The 13,786-nt window shown below is 47.1% G+C and overlaps 1 pseudogene; it reads left to right on the forward strand.

Annotated features, from left to right (window-relative positions):
- Positions 1–764: 764 nt before the first annotated feature.
- Positions 765–1,797, forward strand: LOC103345744 (MAP/microtubule affinity-regulating kinase 3 pseudogene; annotated as a pseudogene).
- Positions 1,798–13,786: the final 11,989 nt, after the last annotated feature.

A 13,786-nucleotide genomic window follows, 5' to 3' on the forward strand; every position in this document is an offset into this window, starting at 1 on the left:
TACATTACCATCAATGAATTAATGATCTACTAAAATAGACTTCAACAAATACAAAGTAAAAAAGACCAATGTTCAGAAGCAAATAGGCAGGGCTGGTGCTGTGGCACAGCAAGTCAAAGCCCTAGCCTGAAGTGCCGGCATCCATATGGGCGCCGGTTCTAGTCCTGGCTGCTCCTCTTCCAATCCAGTTCACTGCTATGGCCTGGGAAAGCAGTAGGAGATGGCCCAAGTCCTTGGGCCCCTGCACCCATTTGGGAGACCCGGAAGAAGCTTCTGGCTCCTGACTTCAGATCAGTGCAGCTCCAGCCATTGTGGCCATCTGGGGGAGTGAACCAGCAGATGAAAGTCCTCTCACTCTGTCTCTACCTCTCTCTGTAACTCTTTCAAATGAAAAAAAATAAATTTATAAAAAAAAGAAAATAGGCAAGGCCTTTTAACAGTAGAAAAATAAATAGATCTTCAACTTTGATCATATGAAGTAAATTTTAAAGTAGTCACAAAATAATTGAAGCCATGAGTATATAATTTTAAATAACTTTTAAATGTAAGAAACACATCTACTAAAACGTGTTTCAAAATGTTTACCCATATAAATTCCCATTTTTATAGAAATGCTTTCATTGGCTCTTGAATTTTTAAAAGTACAGAATACAGGCCAGAGCTGTGGGGACGGGAGATTTCTCCCTCTGACAAAAACCCCCAGAGGCACACTGGCTGCCAGTGCCTCCACTCCCCTTATTCTGGGAAGATGGACTTTCCCGCCTATGGAGTTCTGTGGGCATCTTGCCTACCTTCAACTCGCCTGCCCACCGGGATTCAAAGTCAATGGGGACTATGGGTTTCTCCCTCATCACAAAGTACAGAGAAGTGTTTCTACAAGCCAGAAACATAGAAGGTACAGTGGCCATGCTGGACCAGCTATTCCTTCAGTTGTGGCCTATCCAAAAGGGAATCAAGCCAGCACTGCAGATAGTGACCTCAAAGAAGATGGAATCCCCTCCTGGAGAACAAGCATCAGTGCTTTTGGAGGAAAGGGAATTGCTCCAGCCAGCCCAATGCTTGGGAATGCAAGTAATCTCAGTAAGGCAGATATTCCTGAACACAAGAAAAGCTCTGCTGTCCCCAGAAGTAACACAACATCTGGTGGAATGACATGGTGAAATACTTACATTTGCAGTGAGAGAACCACAGCTGATAGACACTCAGTGATTCAGAATGGCAAAGAACAGCACTATCCCTGACAAGAGGACCCCAGTTGCTTCAACTCATAGTACTGGCAGTGCAGCCACTCTGGATCGAATCTGCTTCCCAAGAGGCACTGCCACCAGTAGCACTTTCCACGGCCAGCCCTGGGAGCAGTGAACTACAACATACAATGGCACACCTGCCTCACCCAGCCTGTCCCATGAAGCCACACCACTGTCCCAGACTCAAAGCCGAGGCTTTGAGTCTTTTTAGTAAATTAAATTCAAAACTCACAAGGACGAGAAGAAAGAAGCAAAACCTCGCTCCCTGTGCTTCACCTGGAGCATGAAGACCACCAGCTCCATGAACCCCAGCGACATGATGTGGGAGATCTGCAAAGTGCTGGACACCAACAGCTGTGACTATGAGCAGAGGGAGAGCTTCTTGCTCTTCTGTGTCCATGGCGACAGGCACGCAGAGAACCTAGTGTGCAAGCTGCCAAGACTGTCTCTGAAAAGGGTCTGGTTTAAGTGGATATCAGGGACATCCATAGCTTTCAAAAATATTGCTTCCAAAAGTGCTAAAAGCTGTAACCCAGTAATTATGGTGTAAGTTAAGTAGCACTTGAAAGTGTTTTCCTGAACACTGATGGAAATGTATAGAATAACATTTAGGCAATAACGTCTGCATCTTCTAAATCATGATATAAAGCCCAAGGACGAGCACATGCCTGGGAGCAGAAGCTGCCTTTTTCTACGAATGCACTACATTAAAGATGTGTGACCCATGTGCCCTGTCTTATTTCCATTGCCCTGGAAGTCAGCGTGCGACCCCATATCCACATGCCTCCTGTCTGTGTGGTGTGAGAGTGGGCCGTGTGTGTGGGGAGTGGTGTGTACTGAGCATCTCCTGACACTGGCAGCCATCATTGTTACTAGTACCTCTGCAGATCATTTGGTGCTAAACCATTACAAATGCCAAGGAGGAAAATACTAAATTACTGCTAAGAATTAACCTTAAGACTAGTTGATAACTAATACAGGTTTACAGTTCATGCCTGTGATTTTGTGTTTGTTGTTTAGTGTTTTTTTTTTAGTGCAAAATATTTAAATTTATAGTTGTGAACTTTGTGTGTGTTTTTCTAAGTAGATTCACAAGATAGTTAAAAATTCACTTTTTCTCATAAAAAAGAAAATAGATGTTAGTAAAAAATAAGAATGGGAATAGGAGAGAGAGGAGGAAGAGGGGTGGAAGGGCGGATATGGTGGGAAGAATCACCGCGTTCCTAAAGTTGTAGTTATAAAATATATAAAGTTTGTATTTCTTAAATAAAAGATTTCTGGGGAAAAAAAGAAATCAGTGTACATCACCTAGGGAGTAATTACACTAAAACTAATCAAACTCATACAGCCAGCTACCAATTCCCAAGAGAACACAGGAAAGGGAAACCTGTTAATCAGCACCAAGGGGTATAATCAGCAAAACCCCAATCATGGCAGACTCTGTAGTACGAATGATCAGGCTTCTTCTCCTAATGCACTGAAAAGTGAAAGGAGCCAAGAGCCACCATAAAAAAAAATGGGGCTCCTGAGACAAACCGTTCCAGAGACGGCCTTGGGAAATGGGGAGTAAACCGGTTCACAGAGAAAGCAGTCAGCTACTAACCAGAGATACACAGAACACCTGCCTTGTAGATAAGCCCCTTCCCTACGCTTGCTCAAGGTTAACTAAAAAAAGCTACAAGGCACATAGCAACCTATTCCTCTCTCCTAGAAACCCCCTCCCCTAATGTATCCCTTTGACCTGGTACTTTTCCACCGACATTACCACTTTTAGACTGCCATACAAGGCCCGCTACTGAAAATTATCCAATGAACTTACGCCAGCCTATAATATGTTAATTTTGTGGTTTTGCCCTTTAAAAGCTGTGTGAGATAGCTGCTCGGGGCTCCTCTCGCTTGCTTGCTGCTTGCAGCAGTAGAGGGCCCATTTGTACAAATGAAATAAAATTACCTCCTGTTCTATTGCATCGTCTGGTCCGGAGTCTGTGTTTCTGGGGTCGTCACAAGAGGACACCGCTTTTGGGGTCCTACAAAAGAAGTTTTTTTGGGGCCACAATATACTAACAGACCTATAAACTAATTTCAAGGAGAGAGACTTAATTGGATTCTAATTTAATTAAAACATTTTGAATTATGGTATTTATGAGGCAGATATTTAAACTTTGAAATTGATGCTATTAAGAAATTATTGTGAAGATGGCGGAATAGTTAGGGCATGCATTGATAGTCCGGGAAAACATAGTTTAATAAAAGTGGAGTTACTGTAGTTTCAGGGAAAGGCTAGGGAAAAAAATTGCAGAGGAAACTCTTCTGGATCTAGTGGATGTGACACGGAGGACCTACAGGGAGAGCAAGGATGCCCATGGCTGGGGAGCCCAGCCGCGGAGTCTACACACCAGCACTGGAAGGGGAGGTGAGGTCAGTAGCCCGAGACATTGGCAGGGAAACGGCAGAAAAAGCCTAGAGGGAATGAGGCTTGAAACCCCACTGGGGAAAGTTCGCCAGGCTAACTAGAAGAGAGAAAAATAAATAAAAAAAGGGACCGGCACAGACACGAGCCTCTCTCTTCACTCAGCTTACAAAGGCAAGCAAGACAAAGAGCAGGTGCCATTTTGGACATACGTAAAGCGGCGCCTGCCATCAACCAAGCAGAAAAACCTGACTCTGGTGGGGAGAAATAACAGGAGGTTAGGACGTAGTGAAGGTGTGGAGCTAATGACCTGAGACTCAAAATCTGAGGGTGTGGGAGAGAGTACACAAACTCAGTAACCTTGGCAACCCGGTGGGAGACTGCAGGGAAATTTCAGATCACAAAGAGGACTGCATAGACCCTTTGTGTGGTCCTTGGGGCAGAGCAGACAAATATTATACCCACAGGGGCCAGATTTTATACATTGACTACCCCCAATTCCGCTCAGCTGAGCGGAATTATTTCCCTTCTGAGTTAAAAAAAAAAAAAAGAGAGAGTGAGCGAGCGAGAGAGAACAACCTGGGTGAGTCACCTTGGCACACCCTTAACCCTGAATAACCAAAGAGAGCTCTCTGGCCACACCCATCATATGCCTCTAAGGATCCATCAAAAGCAGACAGTCCACTTAATCTAGAGTCATAGTATAATGAGAAAAAACACCACAGCGAAGAAACCAAACAATATCTCCACAATGCCAAGCAACAAATGCAGAAACCAAGGAAACAAGAGCAAGGAAGACACTATGACGCCCCCAAATGAACAAGAAACCCCAATTCAAGATTATAATGATGAGATAGAAGAAATGCAAGAAACAGATCTCAAAAAATTGATAAGAACAGTAAAGTTCTCAAAAACAAATTCTTGAACTACAGAAATCCTTACTGGACAGGATAGAAAATCTCTCTTGTGAACATGAAATATTAAGGAGGAATAAAAATGAAATGAAGCAACTAGTAGAACATGAAATGGTGATAGTGAAGAGAAATCATAATGAAATGAAGAGCTCAATAGATCAAATGACAAACACATTGGAGAGCCTTAAAAACAGAATGAGTAATGCAGAAGAGAGAATATCAGACTTAGAAGACAGGGAACAGGAAAGTATACAGTCAAACCAAAGAAAAGAAGAGGAAATTAGAAATCTAAAAAATATTGTCAGGAATCTTCAGGATACTATTAAAAAACCCAACATTCGGGTTCTAGGAGTTCCTGAAGGCATGGAGAGAGAGAAAGGATTAGAAGGCCTTTTTAGTGAGATACTAGCAGAAAATTTCCCGGGTTTGGAGAAGGACACAGACATCCTAGTACAGGAAGCTCATAAAACCCCTAATAAACATGACCAAAAGAGATCTCACCATGACACATTGTAATTAAACTCACCACAGTGAAACATAAAGAAAAGATCCTAAAATGTGCAAGAGAGAAACATCAGATTACTCTCAGAGGATCTCCAATCAGACTCACAGCTGACTTCTCATCAGAAACCCTACAATCTAGGAGGGAATGGTGAGATATAGCCCAGGTACTAAGAGAGAAAAACTGCCAGCCCAGAATATTATATCCTGCTAAGCTCTCACTTGTGACTGAAGGTGAAATAAAGACCTTTCATAGCAAACAGAGGCCGGCGCCGCGGCTCACTAGGCTAATCCTCCGCCTAGCGGCGCCGGCACACCGGGTTCTAGTCCCGGTCGGGGCGCCGGATTCTGTCCCGGTTGCCCCTCTTCCAGGCCAGCCCTCTGCTGTGGCCAGGGAGTGCAGTGGAGGATGGCCCAGGTGCTTGGGCCCTGCACCCCATGGGAGACCAGGAAAAGCACCTGGCTCCTGGCTCCTGCCATCGGATCAGCGCGGTGCGCCGGCCGCAGCGCACTGGCCGCGGCGGCCATTGGAGGGTGAACCAACGGCAAAGGAAGACCTTTCTCTCTGTCTCTCTCTCTCACTGTCCACTCTGCCTGTCAAAAAAAAAAAAAAAAAAAAAGACCTTTCATAGCAAACAGAAACTTAAAGAATTTGTCACTACTCGTCCAGCCCTGCAAAAGATGCTTAAAGAAGTGCTACACACAGAAACACAGAAACATGGCCATCAATATGAAAGAAGGTAAAGGAAGAAAACCTCATAGTAAAAGATCACAGGAAGCTCAAAGCATATACTAGAAAACTTCTTTGGGAAAATGGCAGGGCAAAATTACTACTTATCAATAGTCACAATGAACATTAATGGCCTCAATTCTCCAGTTAAAAGACACAGACTGGCTGAATGCATTAAGGAACAAAACCCATCTACTTGCTGCCTACAAGAAACACATCTTTCCAACAAAGATGCATGCAGACTGAAAGTGAAAGGTTGAAAAAAAGATATTCCATGCCAACAGAAACCAAAAAAAGCAGGTGTAGCCATCTTAATATCAGACAAATAAACTTAAACACATAAACTGTTAAGAGAGACAAAGAGGGGCACTATATATGATTAAGGGTCAATTCAACAGGAAAATGTAACTATTATAAATGTATATGCACCTAATTACAGGGCACTGGTCTATTTAAAAGATATATTAAGGGACTTAAAGGGAGACTTAGATTCCAATACCATAGTACTGGGGGACTTCAATACTCCACTCTCAGAAATAGATAGATCAACTGGACAGAAGATCAACAAGGAAACAGCAGGTTTAATCGACACTATTGCCCAAATGGATCTAACAGATATCTACAGAACTTTTCAGTCCGACATGTAAAGAATTTACATTCTTCTCAGCAGTGCATGGAACCTTCTCTAGGACTGACCACATCCTAGGCCATAAAGCAAGTCTCAGCAAATTCAAAAGAATTAGAATCCTAGCATGCAGCTTCTCAGACCACAGTGGAATGAAGTTGCTACTCAGGAGTCCCTAAAGAGTATTGAAACACATGGAGACTGAACAACATGCTCCTGAATGAACACTGGGTCATAGAAGAAATCAAAAGAGAAATCAAAAACTTTCTGGAAGTAAATGAGGATAACAACACAACATATCAAAACTTATGGGGGGCCGGCGCCGCGGCTCACTAGGCTAATCCTCCGCCTAGCGGCGCCGGCACACCGGGTTCTAGTCCCGGTTGGGGCGCCGGATTCTGTCCCGGTTGCCCCTCTTCCAGGCCAGCTCTCTGCTGTGGCCAGGGAGTGCAGTGGAGGATGGCCCAGGTGCTTGGGCCCTGCACCCCATGGGAGACCAGGAAAAGCACCTGGCTCCTGGCTCCTGCCATCGGATCAGCGCGGTGCGCCGGCCGCAGCGCGCCGGCGGCGGCGGCCATTGGAGGGTGAACCAACGGCAAAGGAAGACCTTTCTCTCTGTCTCTCTCTCTCACTGTCCACTCTGCCTGTCAAAAAAAAAAAAAAAAAAAAACAAAAAACAACAAAAAAAAAAAAAAAACAAAAAAAAAAACTTATGGGGCCGGCGCCGCAGCTCACTAGGCTAATCCTCTGCCTAGCGGCGCTGGCACACCAGGTTCTGGTCCCGGTTGGGGCTCTGGATTCTGTCCCGGTTGCCCCTCTTCCAGGCCAGCTCTCTGCTATGGCCCGGGAGTGCAGTGGAGGATGGCCCAAATGCTTGGGCCATGCACCCCATGGGAGACCAGGATAAGTACCTGTCTCCTGCCTTCGGATCAGCGCGGTGCGCCGGCCACAGTGCGCTGGCCGCGGCGGCCATTGGAGGGCCTCCTCAAATGGCCACAAGGGACAGAGCTGGGCCAATCCAGAGCCAAAAGTTTCTTCTGGGTCTCCCATGTAGGTGCAGGGGCTCAAGCATTTGGCAATCTTCCTCCACTTTCCCAGGCAACAAGCAGAACGCTAGATTGGAAGTGGAGCAGCAGGGACTAGAACTGGTGGCCAAATGGCATGCTGGTGCCACAGGCAGAGGATTAACCTACTGTGCCACAGCGCCAGCCCTACCAAACTCTGACATTAACCCACGAGAAAGATTAAAGGTCCACCACCCTCAGCCTTGTACCCTCATTTGTAAAGATACCATTCCAAACTTTCTTCCAGGATATTAGATGCACGGGTATAAAGTGGAATACAGAAGATAATGAGATTTTTCATCATTGCTACAAAGGCTCAGAAGTACAAAGATACTACAGAAGTCACTTTTACTTTCTGCACTATATTAAAATATATCAAAGTATTTGTTATAAAGAATTGGACTGTACAGGGTTAAGAACGGATGATCTAGGGGTGTGTGTGCATGAGTGAAAATGAAATTTACACAGCATACTGATTCTTTCTGTACTGTTGCTTTAGGGTTCCAACGTGTGTCTATGAATAACCGATGACAAGTATGTTAGATTGGAACATACACCCACGCACTGACGTGTGTGACACACTCGAATTTCCCGGTCTCACGAAGGCTCAGTGTGAGTTGGGAATGGGTGGAAAGGCTCAGTTTGGCAGCTCTGTCTGCAACACCAAGGCTAACACTGATGTTGCTGCTCTTCTACATGGGGTCTGCCTCATTTCCTCCTTACATCACCCTAAATAACAACTGTGAAAGGAACCACATCCACGGCAAATGCTGAGAGAAACTTCTCGGACACGCAAAAAGGAGCTAAGTGCACAAACTGTTCTGGGCATGACGGCGAACTTTTCAAGAAAACTAAACGTTCGCTCACACCTGAGTATACTGGAATCTTTCCTAGGCCAGGTGCCACCATCAGCGTGGAAGTTTCTGGAAAGCACATGTGTTCTCCAGGCTCCCTGCCACCAGCTCCCTCCCCAACACACATCCAAGTAAAGGATGTCACTGAAAACCTCCTGAATGAAGGGCCCAGTGTTGGTCAGTGCCACACAGGGAGCATCCGGCACCTTTGCTGCAGCTCCTGTCAGCCCTCTGAGAAGTCCGGGAGAGCCCAAGGACACCCCCTAGTCCTATCCTCAACCTCACGCCCGTGGTTCTCACCATTCTCAGCGGAAAGGTGGGGGTGATCCTCTTGCCCTTCTGCTTCTCCTCTCATCCTCTGGCCCAGTGGCCCTTTGAGCCCTGTGGCTGGAGTACCACAGACACCCCTCAGCCACACATTGAAACCGGGGGTGGGGGGACAGGGTGGGGTGCGTGCATTTCCTGAATCCACGGAAGCCCACCCAAGCCCACTCAGCTTCCAATCCCAGAAACTCGTTCTGTCTGAGAGGGAACCAGCTAAGAGCGTCCCGACGGACCACAAACACAACTCCCGCGCCACCTGCCGCTGTCCTACCCAGAGCCATGGGACTGTCAGCCCATCCACGTGGCCAGCAGGGTGCCTGGCACCTGCAGCTCGCACCCGCCCCTCTGCCTGGCTCCCACAGGGTGTCAGGAAGCACACTCTGGACCCTGGCAGGAAAACCCGCCATGCCCCATAGGGGAGGATCCGAGAGCATGCAGCTTGCAGCTTCCCCCTACCCTCCCCCGAGGACCAAGCCTCTGCCGGCCCCCACCCTACACCTTACCTCTTGAACCCAAACTCCAGGCACCGGGCTTGCCCAACCCCCTCTGGACACCTGGAGGGCCTGCGTGCGGCCCCCAGTGCCCGCTCACCCAGCAGTCGCAGCGCGTTCGGCTTGGCAGCGCGCCCGGCGCTCCCCACACCACGTCAAGCTGGGCTGGGCCTGGGCCTGGGCCTGGGCCTCGGGGGCATTTGGGGGGCCGACGCCGCAGCTTCTTGACCTCCCCACGCACAAACTCACCATTTCCGTGCGTCCGGAGAGAGCCGGTCCCAAGACAGCCACAGGCGGGGGCACATCGGGCTGAGGAGATTCCTCCCGAGGTCACTTACCACTCAGCCCTCCGCTCAACGCTCCAGCACCCGCAAAGCTGGCTGCCTCCACGGGATCACGCCCCCGCCCTCCGCCCACGCACACAGATGCACCCTGACATCACAGAGGGCAGCGCCAGGGAGCCCCGCCCCAGGGCTCGCCCCTCAGCCCGAGGCTCCGCCCCCTTCTCACCTAGTGGGGGGACCCACACCATCACCTCTTGACACCTGCCTGGCCTCTCCACACCTGGCAGCCAGGCCAGACTCGCACCAGCCACACTCCTCTACGCTTTCCCCAAGCAACACGTTTCACATTCATCAATGCAATGCATCAAGCTCTGCTTTAGATCTTGCCTTGGGGGTTGCACTGGAAACTGATTATGGAACCCAAGATCACTTTTCTTCGCCTCAGCACATTTGACCTTATGCATAAACATACCTCCTGCTCCCTGAGTTCTGAAAATGTTCTGAAAATGCAACTTTTGTTTCAGGTTCGCTTCTCATTTTAATTCACTGTGCCTAGAGTGGCTTCTCCACCTCTGCTTGCTCACATCCACCATTTCCGCGGGCACAGGACACGGGTGGCCCCCGTGAGATCCCGACAGGACCTATGGGACAGAGGGGGCACCTCCAGAGGGCACTGCCTTCGGTTCGACCCAGCTCCAGCCACTGTGGTCATTGGAGAGTGATCCAGAAGCTGGAAGTCCTCCCTCTCTCTCTCTCTCTCTGTCTCTCTCTCTCTCTGCCTCTGCCTCTCCTAACTCTGTGTTTCGAAAAAAATAAACAACATCTGTTTAAAAATGGAATCCCATTTGTCTCTTTTTGTCGTCATGGCCTGTGCTGTTGTGATCTTGTCCAAGACGCACATCCGTGCCACGGTGCTCTGGACGCCGCCACTCACATGGCACAGCCCTCTGAGGTTTGGGCTCCGGGTTTCCTCCTGGACCATCTCCGCCAGATGGGGGCCCTAATCATAACCCTACCCCTCAGACTAATCCTGACCCTAAGCTTAGCCCTAGCCTCGGCCCTCAGCCTCAACTAGCCCTGGCCATAATTATATTGCTAAACCTAACTCTAGCCCTTTCCCTAAAACCAACCATGAATTCTAAGAATAACCCAAACTGTCACATAGCCCTAACCCTAACCCTTACCCTAACACTAACCCTTAACTTAACCCTAATCCTAACACTATCCCTTACCATAAGAATCACACTAGCCCTAGCATTAGCCTTAGTTCAAAACTTAACCCTAGCCATATACATAAAAGCAAGCACAAATTCTTCTTCTTCTTTTTTTCTTTTTTTGACAGGCAGAGTGGATAGTGAGAGAGAGAGACAGAGAAAAAGGTCTTCCTTTTGCCGTTGGTTCACCCTCCAATGGCTGCCACGGCTGGCACGCTGCGGCCGGCACACCGCGCTGATCCTAAGGCAGGAGCCAGGTGCTTCTCCTGGTCTCCCATGGGGTGCAGGGCCCAAGCACTTGGGCCATCCTCCACTGCACTCCCGGGCCACAGCAGAGAGCTGGCCTGGAAGAGGGGCAACTGGGAAAGAATCGGCGCCCCGACCGGGACTAGAACCCGGTGTGCCGGCGCCGCTAGGTGGAGGATTAGCCTATTGAGCCGCGGCGCCGGCGGCAAGCACAAATTCTAACAATAACCCTAAGTGTCAAAAAGCCCTAACGCTATTCCTTTTTTTATTTTTATTTTTAAAGCTTTTATTTAGTGAATGCATATTTCATAGTTACAACTTCAGGAATATAGTGGTTATTTTCTCCATACCCAGCCTGCCACCTGACACTAATCCTAATCCTAACCCTAAACTTAGCTCTAAGCCTCACACTAGCCCTTGCCTTAGACTTTCTGGTAAACCTAACCCTAGTCCTAACAGTAACACTAACCACTAATTCTAACAATTACCCTAACTGTAGTATGGCCCTAACCATAATTTGAAACGTAGACCTAAAACTAACCATAACTCTATCCCTAGGCCTTGACTTAACCCTAACACTATCCCTAGCTGATGCCCAAGCCCTAAACATAACTTTATTCCTAACCTTTACCCTAACCATTAATCCTAATCATAACACTAATGCTACCATAGTCTGAGCCCTAATCTTAAATCCAAACCTAACCCTAAACCTAACCCTAACCTTCACCATAACCCTAACCCTAGGACTCACCCCAATACAAATAGTCCACCTCACCATTGCCTTGGCACTAAAACAAACTCTAGATGTAACCCTCAGCATAAGCATTAAAACTAAACATAACACTAACTGAAGAGCAATCATAACCCTAATTAACCATACTACTAACTCCTACCCCTAAGCCTAACCCTAATCCTAAATCTAACCCATGCCCTGACCCTAAGCCTCAAACTAGCCCTGGACATAACCTTAGTGCTGAACCTAACTCTAGCCCTTTCTCTAACATCAACTACAAATTCTAACAATGACACAAAATGTCACATAGCCCCAACTATAATCCTTAACCTAAACCTAACACTAACTTTAACCTTAACCGTAACCCTAACCCTAGCCCTAACCCTAACCCTAGCCCAAGCCCTAAGCCTTACATCAGCCCTGGCCTTAACCTTAGTGTAAAACTTAATTCTAGCCCTATACCTAAAAACAAGCACAAATTCTAAAAATACCCTTGTCACATAGCACTTATACTATTCTTAAACCTAACCCTGATTCTAAACAAAAACTTAGTCCAGTTTCTAAGCCTCATACTAGAACTTGCCTTAGCCCTACTGCTAAACCTAACTCTAACCCTAATTTTAACACTAACCATTATTCTTTTTTTTTTTTTTCAGGGAGAGAGTTATAGACAGTGAGAGAAAGACAGAGAGAAAGGTCTTCCTTCTGTTGGTTCACTCCCCTAATGGCCGCTACGGCCAGCACTGTGCTGGTCCAAAGCCTGGAGCCAGGTACTTCCTCCCAGTCTCCCATGCGGGTGCAGGGATCGAAGCACCTGGGCCATCCTCCTCTGCCCTCCCGGGCCACAGTAGAGAGCTGGACTGGAAGAGGAGCAACCAGGAATAGTACCCGGCACCCCAACCGGGACCCACCAGCACCGCAGGTGGAGGATTAGCCAAGTGAGCCATGGCGCCAGCCAACACTAACCATTATTATAACAATAACCCTAAATGTAGTATAGCCCTAACTCTAATCCAAACCTCATCATAACCATGACCTCAACCCTAAATCTAGGACTCAGCCTAACCCTACTACTAATAATGTTATTCCTAAACCTAACGCTAAACCAAACCGGAACCCTAAACCTAGGCATGGCTCAAAGCCTCATACTAGTCCTTGCCTTAGGCCTACTGCTAAACCTAACTCTAGCCCTAACCCTAGCACTAACCATTAATTCTAACAATTACTCTGACCATAGCATAACCCTAAACCAAATCCTAACCCTAACCTTCATGCTTGGCCTCAGCCTAGACCTAACACTATCCCTAGCTGAAGCTGAAGCCATAGAACTAACTGTGCTCCTAGCCTTTACCCTAACCATTAATCCTAGCTATAATACTAATGGTACCATAGCCCTAGCCATAACATTTACTGTAAATGTAACCCTAACCCTAACCCTAACCCTAATTCTAACCTTAACCCTAGCCCTGGCCATAATCCCCACACTAGCCTGGCCTTAACCAAGAGCAAAACCAAACTCCAGCCCTATCCCTAAAACCAAGCCTGAATTTAAACAATAACCCTAAATGTCACACAGCCCTAATACTACTACTAAACTTCACCCTAGCCTTACCCCTAGTCCTGGTCCTAAGCCTCACACCAGTCCAAGCCTTAGCCTTGGTGCAAAACCTAACTCTAACACCAACCCTCACACTAACTACAAATTCATACAATTACCCTAACCTTAGCATAGCCTTAAACCTAATTCTAAACCTAATCCTGAACCTCACCTAGGCCTCAGCCTAGCCCTAACACTATTCCCAGCTGATGCACAAGCCCTAAAACTAAATGTACAACTAACCTTCACCCTAACCCTAAATCAAAACCTAACTCTAACCTTAAACCTGACAGAAGCATGAACCTTCACCCTAACCCTCATCCTAACCTTAAACCTACACCCTAATCCTAACCCTAATGAATTCCTAAACATTAGTGTTGTCCTAACACTAATCCAAACTCTGACCCTAACCCAAACTCCGCCTTAACCCTAAGTCTAACCCCAAACCCTAGACAGAAGCCTAAACCTAATGCTACCATGAACCAAATACTTGACCTAATCCCTACACTATCCCTAACCCTAATGAAACTACAAACCTAAACATAGCCTTAA

The sequence above is a fragment of the Oryctolagus cuniculus genome, chromosome 13 (assembly GCF_051225735.1).
Source record: "Oryctolagus cuniculus isolate XC-2025 breed Fujian yellow rabbit chromosome 13, ASM5122573v1, whole genome shotgun sequence".
Taxonomy (NCBI): domain Eukaryota; kingdom Metazoa; phylum Chordata; class Mammalia; order Lagomorpha; family Leporidae; genus Oryctolagus; species Oryctolagus cuniculus.